Source organism: Phalangium opilio, unplaced genomic scaffold, assembly GCF_054372755.1.
Source record: "Phalangium opilio isolate 3A_F unplaced genomic scaffold, DU_Popi_V2 ptg000094l_1, whole genome shotgun sequence".
Taxonomy (NCBI): Eukaryota; Metazoa; Arthropoda; class Arachnida; order Opiliones; family Phalangiidae; genus Phalangium; species Phalangium opilio.
The window spans coordinates 4,492,195-4,505,385 of NW_028324199.1; positions in this window are offsets into that span (position 1 = coordinate 4,492,195).

The window sequence follows — 13,191 nt, forward strand, 5'->3', positions numbered from 1 at the left end:
TTCTTCAGTTTATTCATGACATATTCGAGCGCGTTCTTTTGTTCCTTCCATGTCTCGGATGCGATGAGGATATCGTCCAGATATACTACGATAGAGAATTTCTCTCCATCCCGGAATACTTCATCCATCAGACGCTGAAATGTGCTTGGTGCGTTGCAGAGTCCAAATGGGAGAACATTGAACTCATACTTGCCGGCATGAGTTATGAAGGCGGTCTTGGGTGCGCTTCCGGGTTCCATCTCGACTTGCCAATAGCCAGATTTCAAATCTAAGGCTGTTATGTACTTGGGTTTTCCCAATTTGTTCAGTGTTTCGTCGATTCGAGGAATCGGGTAGGGATCTTTGGCTGTGATGGAATTGAGTTCTCGAACGTCTATGCAGAATCTATATTTCTTTTTCCCGGTTCCAGATCCATCATCTTGTTCGATGATCACTACGGGAGAAGCCCATGGTGAAGTCGATGGCTTAATGATACCGTCTTTCAACATTTCATAAATATTGCGCTCAATAATTTTCTTCTTCTCTTCACTTACGCGGTATGGTCGTCTGTGGATGGGTTTCGCGCTACCTGTGTGTATTTCATGTACAACTAAACTAGTTCGTCCCAGTTTATCGCTAAATAGTTCCGGAAATCGAAGAAGGAGTTCCTTCAACTCTTTCTTCTGTTTAGTTGAAAGTGCGGTGGATTCGACCGCTTCGTTGACATTCGCGATCATTTGGGGCGATGGAGGCAATTGATCTTCTATTACTTCAATTAACTTTAGGGTTAGTCCGTCTATGGTAAAGGTTAGGTTCCCAAAATCAATTACAGTTCTCCAGTCCTCAAGGAAGTCTTGTCCTAGGATGGCGTCACAAAGTAGGGAGGGGACGATGTGAAATTCTTGACTAAATCGCCGGGTAATATTCTGGTCAAAGGTTATTTGAAAATCTAACATCGTGGAGCCTTTTGTAAATGAATATTGTCCGTTTCCCATGACAATGCACTCGGATTTTTCTGAGTTGGGCTCTAACCTCATGTCTCCTCTAAACCTTTGTATCGCCCTCCATTGATCTAAGCTTATCATTGAGACTTCTGCCCCATTGTCTATTCGAGTTGGTAGGCTTAAATGTTCAAATTGTATCTTTATTAAATGAGGAGTCCGTTTTGGGAGGTCTCCTCTTCGTTGGACTGTGGCAAGGTGAAGGGGTTGTCCTGCCACAGTTTCTTCATTAGGGACTATCGAGACGCGGGAGGGAGACGTGATACCAAGAGCGACTATTTTACTGAAAGTCTTCGCTATAAATCTGGGACTGGCTACGCGAGTATTGATTGAAAATATTTTTAATTGACCATCTGATGGTGCCATCTGCTGAGCAATATTTTTAACTTGCCCGGGTGTAGAACTTAGTAATTAGTTCAATAACGATTAAAAGAACCATTGACAAAGTACTTTGTTATCATAACGAATATAATTTAATGACGGTGAAACTTAACGATTGCATTCACCAACTATTTTAGTTGTCAAATACACAGTTTCGCAAAATAGAGACTTGTTTATGGCGTCGTACCCTAGATTGAAACTAGCATGCGTTAATCAAGGCCCGCGCATACTAGCTTTCGAAGATTTATTTTTGGCATTTTTTTTCACCGCTTGGTGCGCCCTTAAGATTACGGTTTAAAATTTAAAATCTCCTATTGGCGGGTGATTGCAACACGCGTCGCAATCCAAATCATGTTTTGTACAGTGCTGGGGAAATGGGCAAAAGGCTCGTTTTTCGCATAGTTATAATTATTGTATTTCAAACACAGTTCTTATCTATTTTAAATTACTAAAATTTGGCGCTGGTATTTGACTACATAATTCATGGTTACCTCTACAAATGGTTCACCCCAAATCTCCCTGCAACTCAACACGGGTTCGTAAAGGGACGCTCAGTGGACACCAATCATTTATCATTCCTTAGCTTCGTAGAACCTTTGACAAAAAATTTTGAGCAGGTTGATGTTGTTTACTTAGACCTCTCTAAAGCCTTTGATAGAGTGTCCCACCAACTAACACTTAAGAAATTATCCGCTATGGGTTTATCTGGCCCTTTACTACTATGGATTCAAAGCTACTTGAAAGGCCGGAAAAACTTGATAAAATGCAACAACCATTTTTCTGACATCTTTTTCGATGTTACCTGTGGAGTACCTCAGGGCTCCGCACTGGGTCCGCTAATATTTAATATATACATCGCTGATATCCCAAGCTACGTATCAAACTCTAAACTATATGAATTCGCCGACGACATTAAGTGCGCATCATCAATATTAGATATCAAAAATTGCGAAACTCTCCAGAATAACCTACTAAATATTCAAAGATGGTGTAATTCCAATAACATTCCAATCAACGAAACCAAAACCAAAATAATTACCTACACACGAAAGCACAGTCCCATTTTGTTTGACTATAAGCTCAATGATAAACTACTTGATCGCGAAACGAGTATTTCCGACCTGGGGGTAATCTTTAACCATAAACTCTCATTCACGGATCACGTGGACTATACCTCTACACGGGCACGCAGAACGCTAGGAGGGGCCTTGAGCGTATCACGACAGATCCGCTCACACTCCGGTTTTTTAGTACTATTCAAAACTATTGTTCGTCCTATTTTGACATTCAGTTCCTTAAGCTATAGCCAGACTTGTAAAACTAATCTAGAAAAATTGGAGTCGGTACAAAGAAAATTTATCTTTTACTATAAGACGTATTTCACGAATCTGAAAACTTACCATTACGAGGAAGTGCTACTGTCATTACAACTAGAAAGACTACAGTTGGTATTATTAAAACTAGACATAATATTTTTGTCTAAAAGCTTTAATGTATCGAACTGTAACACTAGAAGTCGTTTACTATTTTATAAGAATTTGAAAGTCAACCCAATAAATAGGATGATGACTAATTATAACGACTTTGGTAACTCTTTAGACTTGTTCTCAACTTAAAGAAAACTATAATCGACGGTACAAGAATGTAATATCAAAAGACAATTTTATTTATTTAGAGTTTTCTTAATGTATACCTAATTTTAACAAATATGATTTATTGTATCCCCTATGGACGAATTCCATATTGGGTTTTTTTTTCTTCTCTCTTCTTTTTTTTCTAGTTGGTTTTAACTTAATTTAATATTGCACTGTGCACAACCTAGTAGGTACTTCTGTATTGTTGCTGTGTACATTAAAGAATTATTATTATAATAAGTTGATTTTTATCTTTCGAATAATAATAATATGATTTTGATCTTTCGAATAATAATAATATGATTTTGATCTTTCGAATAATAATAATAATAATAATAATATGACTTTTATCTCTCTAAAAATAATAATATGACTTTATCTTTCTATTATACATTTTGTTTTTTAATAATTATTATAAATTTTCTCTTTTTAATAATTATTATAATAAAGATTTAGAAATATATGCGTTTCCAGTATTTAAATAAACTTAGTCCAAACATTTTTATGCATGATCCATTAAATCTTCGCGCTCTATAAATACAGACATTTACCTTCTAAAAGCGCCATCTTTCGAGAATCAAGCGCAAAAAATAAGCCGGTGCGTCCTTTAAATACCGCCCATAGCCAGAAGACAATGCGCGGAATTCGATTAACGTAGGCTACGATTAAACCATCAATTTATTGACTCTTTTGTTTATAAAATAAAAAATTACTTAAAAAAGTTAAGATTATATACGCCTTGTATGGTTTTAAGTCTAAAAGGCTCAGTTGCAAAAAAGTGGGTTCCTATTAGTTTGTGAAATTTTAGCAAATAAATATAAGTTTGAGTTATTAAATTTAGGCCGATACATATTTTGGATAGTGTTTATTTTCCACAATTACATTTAGAGACATTTAGTAATTATTTTTTTATTTTCCATTTAGTTATTAGATTACATCAATAATATTTTTATATGATTTTTAATAACTTGTAAACAAATTGATGCTAGTAGACGTAGCTTTGGAGGGGCTTGTCATTCGCCCTAATTGTGTACACTTGAATACTGATTTCTGAATTTTTACGTGAATTCCGATGATTACTGAACGATTTCCTTGATTTCTGTGATTACGATTATTTTAGGTGATTTTCATAATCTTAACACTGATTTCCCGTTATTGCCGCTGATTACTTGTGATTCTTGTTTGAGTTCCAATGAATTCCGGTATTTTTTTGGTGAATGCCGTGATAACCACTGGATTCTTCGTGATTTACTATGAATGCAGTGATTATTTCTATTTCAACTGATTATGATTTTCATTTTGGATTTTCGCATTCCTCGTTTGATTATGCATGATTATTTCACGAAATGTGTGATTACCGAGGTGATTTCAAAAGATTACTTAGTAAATCATGTGACTATTTCTGATTTTCTCAAGATTTCACGTGATTTCCAGTGATTATCGGATAAGAATGATTTGGATTTCTGATGATTTTCAAAGAATTCTAGAAATCAAGTAATCGATTTCTGCGACTTGGTACACCTTATTATTAAATTGAAGTGACTAACCCCTCGGACGAAATAGAGAGTCGCGGCGTCTTAGCGAAAATATTTGTATTTCCAATATTATGAGGGTTTCCAATTGTTTTAAATATACTTTAGTTTCTGGCAGTGACCTCTACTATATTATTTCGTTTACACTTATTCCGCTCATAGTATTATTAATTCTTAGTCAAGTTGACTGCTTTAGTAATGTCCCCTTGGTTTAGTTTTATAGATATTCTCTAATTCAATTGCCAATGATTTGAAGGCGTAAAATCACGGGGGTGACATCATTTGAACTTCACCATGCACTGTGAAACACTTATTTTGTGTATCTCAGCGTTACTCGTGAAACCAAATACGTCACTCACTCTGGTTTGGAACGCAGTGTCATTGCACTGACAATTAACGCTCAATTTGATGATCGGGTATAATTTAATGAGAATTTCCCTAAGCAATTCAGTCATAACATTACAGATAGTAACAGGGATAGATTTAATTTTAGAAGTAGGAATGGAGAACAGAGTAATCTTGGCCCGCGTCAAAGTTACGGACCCCCTTCCACGAGACGGGACGGGAGGGGGGTATGAAAGAAGAGGCGGGTCATAGCGGCAGAGGTAAAAAGGAATTACGTCTTTTTCGCCGTCCCCGTCAATAACGTCATCAAAACGTTGTTTAAGTGAGCCAATAAGATAATTTAAACTTTTCGTTACGTGTTGGAGGGAGGGAGGGGCTCTATACTGGGCTACGAGTCGGACTAACCGTTCTCCATTCGTACTTCTAAAATTAAATCTATCCCTGTAGTAATAAAAATATACGATGCGCAACAAGAAGTGGTTTACGGTTACAATTGTGTTATATAAATATCAGAATTTCTTAATACTGATTTAACGTGAGTGATCCACTTTAAAATATCTACTTTATTTAATAATGTATCAGTGCTTTCCAGACGCAGCGTCGCTACGCATTTATAAAATTTTGCGTCAAAAATACTACATTGGATTCGTGGTCAAAATGGAAATTTTATAATACAGTTAATAGTGTAAGTCACGAGGATACTTTATGCCATCAGTGACCACAAATAATGTCACGATCCCTCTGAGTCTAATCTAGTTTCAACGTCTAACACTGGCGATTAAACGATTTTTTCACAATACATTTTTATCAAACAGAAAAAATGTTCAATTAGCTTCTATAAAGCGTGGGTATGCAAAATCGATTTGCTGAAGGACCCGATTTTAAAAGTATAAATAGAAAAAGTATAAGATAAGAGAACCAAATGGAATGACTGAAGTCCAGATATTGAAAATTTTTAGTTTAGAGATATGATCATGAAAAAAGAAATAATTGAAAAAAATTACTTATCTTCGTTTGTTCACCATAATTTCATCTACCCAAAATATTTTAACATGAACTTTAACACTTTTTTCGACATTGCACGTGAGAGCAGAGAGTTTTTAACTTCAAATTCAAATTTTGACAAAAAATTTGTTAATATGAAAAATATTACAATATAAAAGCTTTGTGCAAGGTAAGACAGCAACGGCCCCCTTGCTTTTTCGTCTTTACATATCATTCATTTTCCCTTTTTAAGTCTCAATAATTGGGAAGCTGTTTTCGCGAGCTTTAAGCAATCAGATATTAATTCTATATTTTTAACTTGCGAACCACAATATCGCACCATAATTCAATGGGGTCAATTTTTGTATTATCACCTTGATGGTCTATATATATTCTTAGGTAGTATAATGTTGAACTCGAATTTAGGAGATCACAAAAATCTGAGATTGCTTTCCCACAGTAAGGTATAAATATTCGCGAACACAATTTTTATCTCCAGCACTTTATCTACAGAAAGTTACTATAGCTTACTATTTTACACAACTATAACGATAACCATACTTCATTTAAGAAACACAGAAATTTTGTAATTAATATCGCTTGTAGTTCACGAACCTCAACACGAAAACGAGCTGTTGTTAAAATAATGTCAAAATCGTTAAGAAAACTTAGAAACGTTAATAATTATTAGTTCAGAGATTTGCAACGTCAATCATTAGCATAATAAGCGTGACACTTTTTGATATTATTAAATTCCGAATTTTCTACGTTGCTCATTAAAGGATATATTTACGGAATCGTTGCTATTTCACGAGATTTGAATTTAAAACTGCAATTAACCAAGTTAACTAGTTAGCACTGAGAGGGCTAGGCCCGTTTCTTTTAGAACAAAAATTCGAAAAAATAGCTTTGTTTTATTAGTAATAGTTGTAATAGTTTTGTATTGAAAGTCTTTTCTCTTATAAAATAAGACTAAATCAACATAACCTTTTACTAAGGAAAACGCTATACCACCTTATTTTTCAACAAGCTTGAAAATGCCATCAAATAGCTTTGAACTTGCTAACGTTTTAAACTTACACGTACAGCGAATAAACTTGGAAATGACGCACTTTGAATAGAGACTTACGAATGGTAACTTCGCTGTAGATTTAAGAAATAGGATAGATTGGGCCGCCAACAACCCCATGCTTTTTAATGGGGAATCTAGCGAAAAGACGTGAATTTTTTTCACTTAAAATTAAGGGGGTGTGTCAAGCCGTATCTTCAAACCCTAGCGGCCCTGAAGAATAGCTAAAAGTATTAAACCCAACATTAGCAAGATGCGATACCGATACTTCTTGTTTGTCAGTAGTTTTTTAAACAAATAAGCTAAAAAAGAGAAGGAACACGGCGCTCGAAGGCAGATTAACTCTGTGTTAGATTTTATCGTCAATACCTAGCTATAGCTAAATATTTGCGACTAAACTTCAAATACCTAACTGTTTTAGAAATCGTTTTGGATTTGATCAGCTGTCTTAAAAACCCTTTACAACCTGGTTACATTCTTATAATGTTCCCATCATCATCAGTGTTTAACGAAACATGAAAATTGTCAGCATCTCCAAGGTGAAGACGAAAGAAGCGACTCCAAGCATTGCCGCCTACATTGCCAACTTCGCTGCGATGTCCTTGAACCTGAGTACATGTACTTCATTCTCAGCCTCTGAATGGTCCAATGCGATGTGGTAGTCTCTCTTGAGGGAGCGTAGCCACGGTGTCAATTGACCAGTTTCGAAGAAAGCCCGCATTCTGTAATCACGAATAGGTCATAATTAAAGTTTTCTAATCAACAGCGTAAAACAGGTGGAATCCGAGTGAGCCTAATAATCTGATCTTTGAGCGCCGTTCAATTTCTTTTGCATTGCGTTTATGATTCAAGTTTCGTTGTTTGAAACTCTTTTCATTTTACGCGAGCAAAGTCGAGGGTAACAGCTAGTAGGCGTATTAAATACGTCGTCTTGAAGAGCCTCTCCCAATTATTTAGTTCTGTTTATATAGATTTAGACTGAACAATTGATAATCAACGCTGAGCCCAAAATCGCTTTAGGAGACTGAAATAAAATGATTATTCCAGTTTTTCGCCATCTTGGTGGTCACAGATGGAAAAACCTTTCGGTTTTGAATAACGTAAGCTCATTTCAACCTAGTAATTAGTACAGACGCTCCCTTTAATCTGTGAAGATACCCTCATATAAGCGGTTCCCTTATCCTATGATAGCGGTTCTCATAACCGCGCTTCCCTAAAAAGCTCTTTCCTTAAAATTCCGTTTACCCATAACGACATGTCCCTGTACAGCGCTTCTCGGAAACCTGAAAGTTGCAGCAACTCCCTTGAGAGCACTACAACCAGGATTTAAAAAAAATTGTCATTTAGGATGGTTTATGCTGCGTTATTTGAACTTAAATAGTAGCAAGTCAGTAAGAATAAATACATCAGGTTAAATTTGGTTATTTTAAACCCCAATAGTATTAGTTGAGCCAGGGAGCCTATTCTCTAAAAATCTAAATCATTTGGACGATGATCCAAATCTAAACGTTTGGATCGGCTCCATTTGGATAGGGCGCTTAAAACCGTATTCTCTAACCCAAATCCAAATCGACATTTGGATCTCCCGCCAAACCTTTATCCAAACCAAATGTACGTCACTTCCTCTTTCATTACGTAATTTTACTTAGCGTTTATTGGTCAATTCTTTTGCAGCGTTTAATATAAAAGTAAAATGTTTTTAAGCCTTGGATTTTTGCATGTTAGATTGTAATAATTTTGTAAAATTAAGAAACCTCTTAATTTGATAGTTTTAGCTCATTAGGCCTAATTAATATTAAGTGGGAAATTAATTTCAATGAAAAATAGGTGGATAACTTTTATTAATTGGTAAATAATACACACATTTTTACATTTGAATTTTAGAAGTTAATTTATTATTTATTTTGTCAGCATTAATTTCACTAAGGCAATAAATTAATTACCTACGAGGAATTAACTAGTACATATGTTTAATATTAGAATTTAATTGTTTCAAAACTAATAAGGTTTTGAACCGGTTTTTGTAATTTAGTTATTAAAATTTGTGATTGTCGATTGGTCAATATTGTAAATTAACCAATAATGGAATCAATTTTTGTTAAACTCAATGAAACTGAAATATCAATCAATCATCTACTGAAAGAGGTATCAACCTACTTTTTTTTCAAAATAAGGTGAATAAGGAATAGATGGCTTGCTGCTTCAAACAAGATTTTTCATCATGAAGAGAATATTTTGTTAATTTTAGTCAAATTTAGATATTCGGTAATCGATTTGATATGAGTAAAGCCCTTTTTGCTCATGTCTATTTTAAACTTTAATCACAGATTTCGCTTACCATTTTACAAGCATAATAAACACTACTGAAGGACGCAAATCTATCTGTGATCGGTAACAGTGACCAATATAGCAATTTGCCCAATTAATCGGTTTGAACTTCATTTGCACGTTTCTACTCGTTAATTTGAAATGTTTCGAGAAATTTGAATGGAATATAAGTAGATATCTCTTTCAGTAGATAATTTTTATGTTCATATTTAAGATTCATGGAGTTAAAAAAAAATTGCTATTGGTATTTCAATTAAGCTTTGATATCAACATTGGTTAATTTACGATATGGGCTTATGATGGTAGTCTGTTTATAAGATTAAATCGTTTCTTTAAGTGTCACTAGAGAGTATCTACCTCCAAAATCGAGAGTTAGTAACTTTATAACCATCTTATCACAGGATATCCGAGGGTCAATTTCTTATATCATTGACATGTGATAATCTGACGAATGCTTACTATAGCTCAGTCAACTTTTGGCAAGGCCTAATACTGTTTGGGTTGACTTTCGCCGTCAAATTCCTTTTAAAGCATAGATCATATAGTATCCACCCTTGATTTTCATTTCGCAACACACGTTGGATTCGTAAACCTCGACGCGCGCGGCGCACCACGATTAGAAGCATTAAAATGCAAAAACAACACACTGACCGCATACATTTTTAGTAAATAACATTTCTCACCACAGCTGTTTTCGGGTCTGAAGCGACCGGAAGACGGCAATAAAGAAAAATTCTCCGGGGGGGGGGGTAGTTTCGAGGGAACGAAATTCAAATGCAAGGCGCGTCCCTTGAATTCGTAAACACCGACGTTTAACGCAATTTTAATATTGAAATCTTATACAATTAAGTTAAATTTAAGAAAACAAAGCACTACTTTCAAAGTCTAAACTTCAAAAATACGACGAAAAGAGAAGGCAAACATTTAAATGGCAAAAATTAACGGTAAGCCAAGGCTTAGCACAATTTCACCGCCTTGAAAAATGGGCCAAGTTTAGAAATAGATTGTGGGACAATAAAAAGGTGGAAAATTATGATATTAGGCTTATATTAAAGCTTGAAACCTACTTTATATTATATTTAAAATCCATCCATAAGCAACTCCTCAAAAAATATGAAAATGACCACGAAAAAGAACGGGATGAAAATGGGGAAAAGAGCTATCCAAATGACGATTTGGCCGGCCATTTGGCTTACCAAATGTTTGGATAGGGTTTGAACCAAATGAAAAGGGATTTGGAGTTACAGAATACCGATTAGTGTCATTTGGGGATGAATCGACCCCAAATCCAAATCATTTGGATTAGGAACGATCCAAATGCAGTTAGAGAATAGGGTCCCAGGCAATCTTAGAGAGCTATATTAAAATTGTTTAACCAATGTTTAGTTAAGTTTCATTATAGTATTCGTATTTAATAGCATTAAAATCGTAAGGCTAAAGTAGAAAAGCTCGCCTACAAGAAGAACACGAGGTGTCTTCTCGAGGGGTTCCTCGCGCCCATAAGATTTCGTAGCTTCGAATTTATAATGACACATATCATGCAATTAGATTTTAAATGAGATCTGTAAGTTTCGAAAAATCAACTCCGAAAGGGTATAGTAGTAAGATGTCATTCCACGATTTCTTCCCATATACTCAAATGCAGTCAAAGATAGGGAGCAGCCGCTTCTCATTTTAAAGTGACGGTGAAGAGGAAAATCAAGTGATTTATTTTTATGGATTTTTCTATTAATTACAAGTCACTTCTGAATGGTTAATCATTTAGGAAGTAATTCCAAATGATTTTAGAAATCAAAATATATTCAGATTTTACAGATAAATTAAAAGCACCTTCTCCAAACAATCATTTTTCCAGCAAACAAAATAGTTGTGGCATGTTCTTATCTAGCGCTATAATAGCATGACACGAATGTTTTGTTCGCTGGGTAGTCAGGGTGTTGTATGATTGTTTGGAGGGGCTGCGTAAATATTTACGGATTGATTAACCATGCAATTAATAATAGAAGAATCTATAAAAAATTGGCTTGATTTCCTCTTCACTCTCCCTTCAAACAATTGCAAATTGTTTCGTGGAACTAGAAGCTGGCAGTCTATTATCTCTCTGACAGTCAATCTAAAGAATTAAATAGGTAACGCGATCAATTGTCAAGGCATACATATATTTTTTATTATGCTTAGAAGGTCCCAGAAAAATATGAACATACAAATTTTTACCTAAAATGAGTTTAAAATTTCTCATACTTTAAGAATTGACCATTCTAAGAATCTGAACAAATTTCTAAACAAAAAAGTTCAGTATTTACTTAGAGAAAGAACTCAAGTTGGGTGATTTACCGAATTCTTCCTCTTTCAAACGCTTCCATGTTATAAATTTATAAGATCCGATAAGTATGCGTCAGTATAAGTCAATGTTGTAATCTCATCGAGGGGATATTCACTAAAACTCTCTGTTTGTATTATTCCCGGGATACTACAATTATAGCATAAGTAAATTGTACGGGTAATAATTTATGACTCATTAGGGTAGGTTATAGAGGGGCTATTCACTCATTAGGGTAGGTTATAGAGGGGCTATTCACTCATTAGGGTAGGGCTTGGCGGGGCTATTAACTCATAGGGATAGCGCATCAAGGGGGTTATTCACTCATTGGGGTAGTGAATCGAGGGGCTATTCACTCATTGGGGTAGTGCATCGAGGGGCTATTCACTCAAATTTTCTGTACGCCTGTTAAGTTCAGTACGATGTGGCTACTATTACGAGCTCAGCCCTTGGGTCGTCTTGTTTTGTCAAAGTCTACGAGGGGATAATCACTAAATCTACCAAATTTATAAGATGGGATAAGTATGCGTCGGCATAAGTTTATGTTGTAAACTCATCGAGGGGATATTCATTAAAACTCTCTGTTAATAGTATTCCCGGGATACTACAATTATAACATAAGTAAATTTTAAAGGGTAATAATTTTATGACTCATTAGGGTAGGTTATAGAAGGGCTATTCACTCATTAGGGTAGGGCTTGGCGGGGCTATTCACTCATTGGGGTAGCGCATCGAGGGGCTATTCACTCAAATTTTCTGTACGCCTGTTAAGTTCAGTACGATGTGGCTACTATTACGAGCTCAGTTCTTGGGTCGTCTTGTTTTGTCAAAGAAAGAAACCCCTTTTTGTGTAGGCTTACTTGAAAGCCTAAAAATAGAAGGCAAACTATTACTTTTACCCTAATTCCGAGTTTTCTTGTACAATTTTTGGAAACATCTTCAAGTTTTTGTCTTCCAAATTTCGAAATTATGACATGATTAATGACATTCCTATAAACGATGAACAGATTTATTAGACTACGAGTACTGCCTTAAATCAGATGAGCAATAATGCTGTACGGGTTTTACTTAAAATACGCGAGGTACATAAATGACCAACATCAGTCGCTCACGATATATCAACAGAAGTGGCCACCCTTTTATCAGAGGCCATTGAAATTAAAACAAGTAGCTCCACAGACGCTGGTGAAGATGTAGAAAGTTTTAATAACGTCATAAGAAATCCAGAAGCATTACAGAAATATTGCTTAACAAATTTTAACATGATAGAACCAGTTGAATATAACCTTGGCGGAAATGCATTGCAAAAAATGCATACCTATCAATACGTTCCTATTTTGGATCTCTGGAAGTTATTGCTGTGCAAAACTGACGTATGGAATGAAGTGATGAACCCTGGTCCTAGTGATGACGTAGAAGATGGATCTATCTTTAAAAATCATTGGCTTTTTTCAAAGATAAAGCATGCGTTACATTTACATCTATACAAAAATGAAATTGAAGTGTCAAATCCAATTGGTACTAAAAAATGTATTCACAAACTCAGTTTGACTTATATGACACTTGGCAACATTAACGCGAAATATCGAAGCAAACTTTCGAGCATATATCTAGTAGT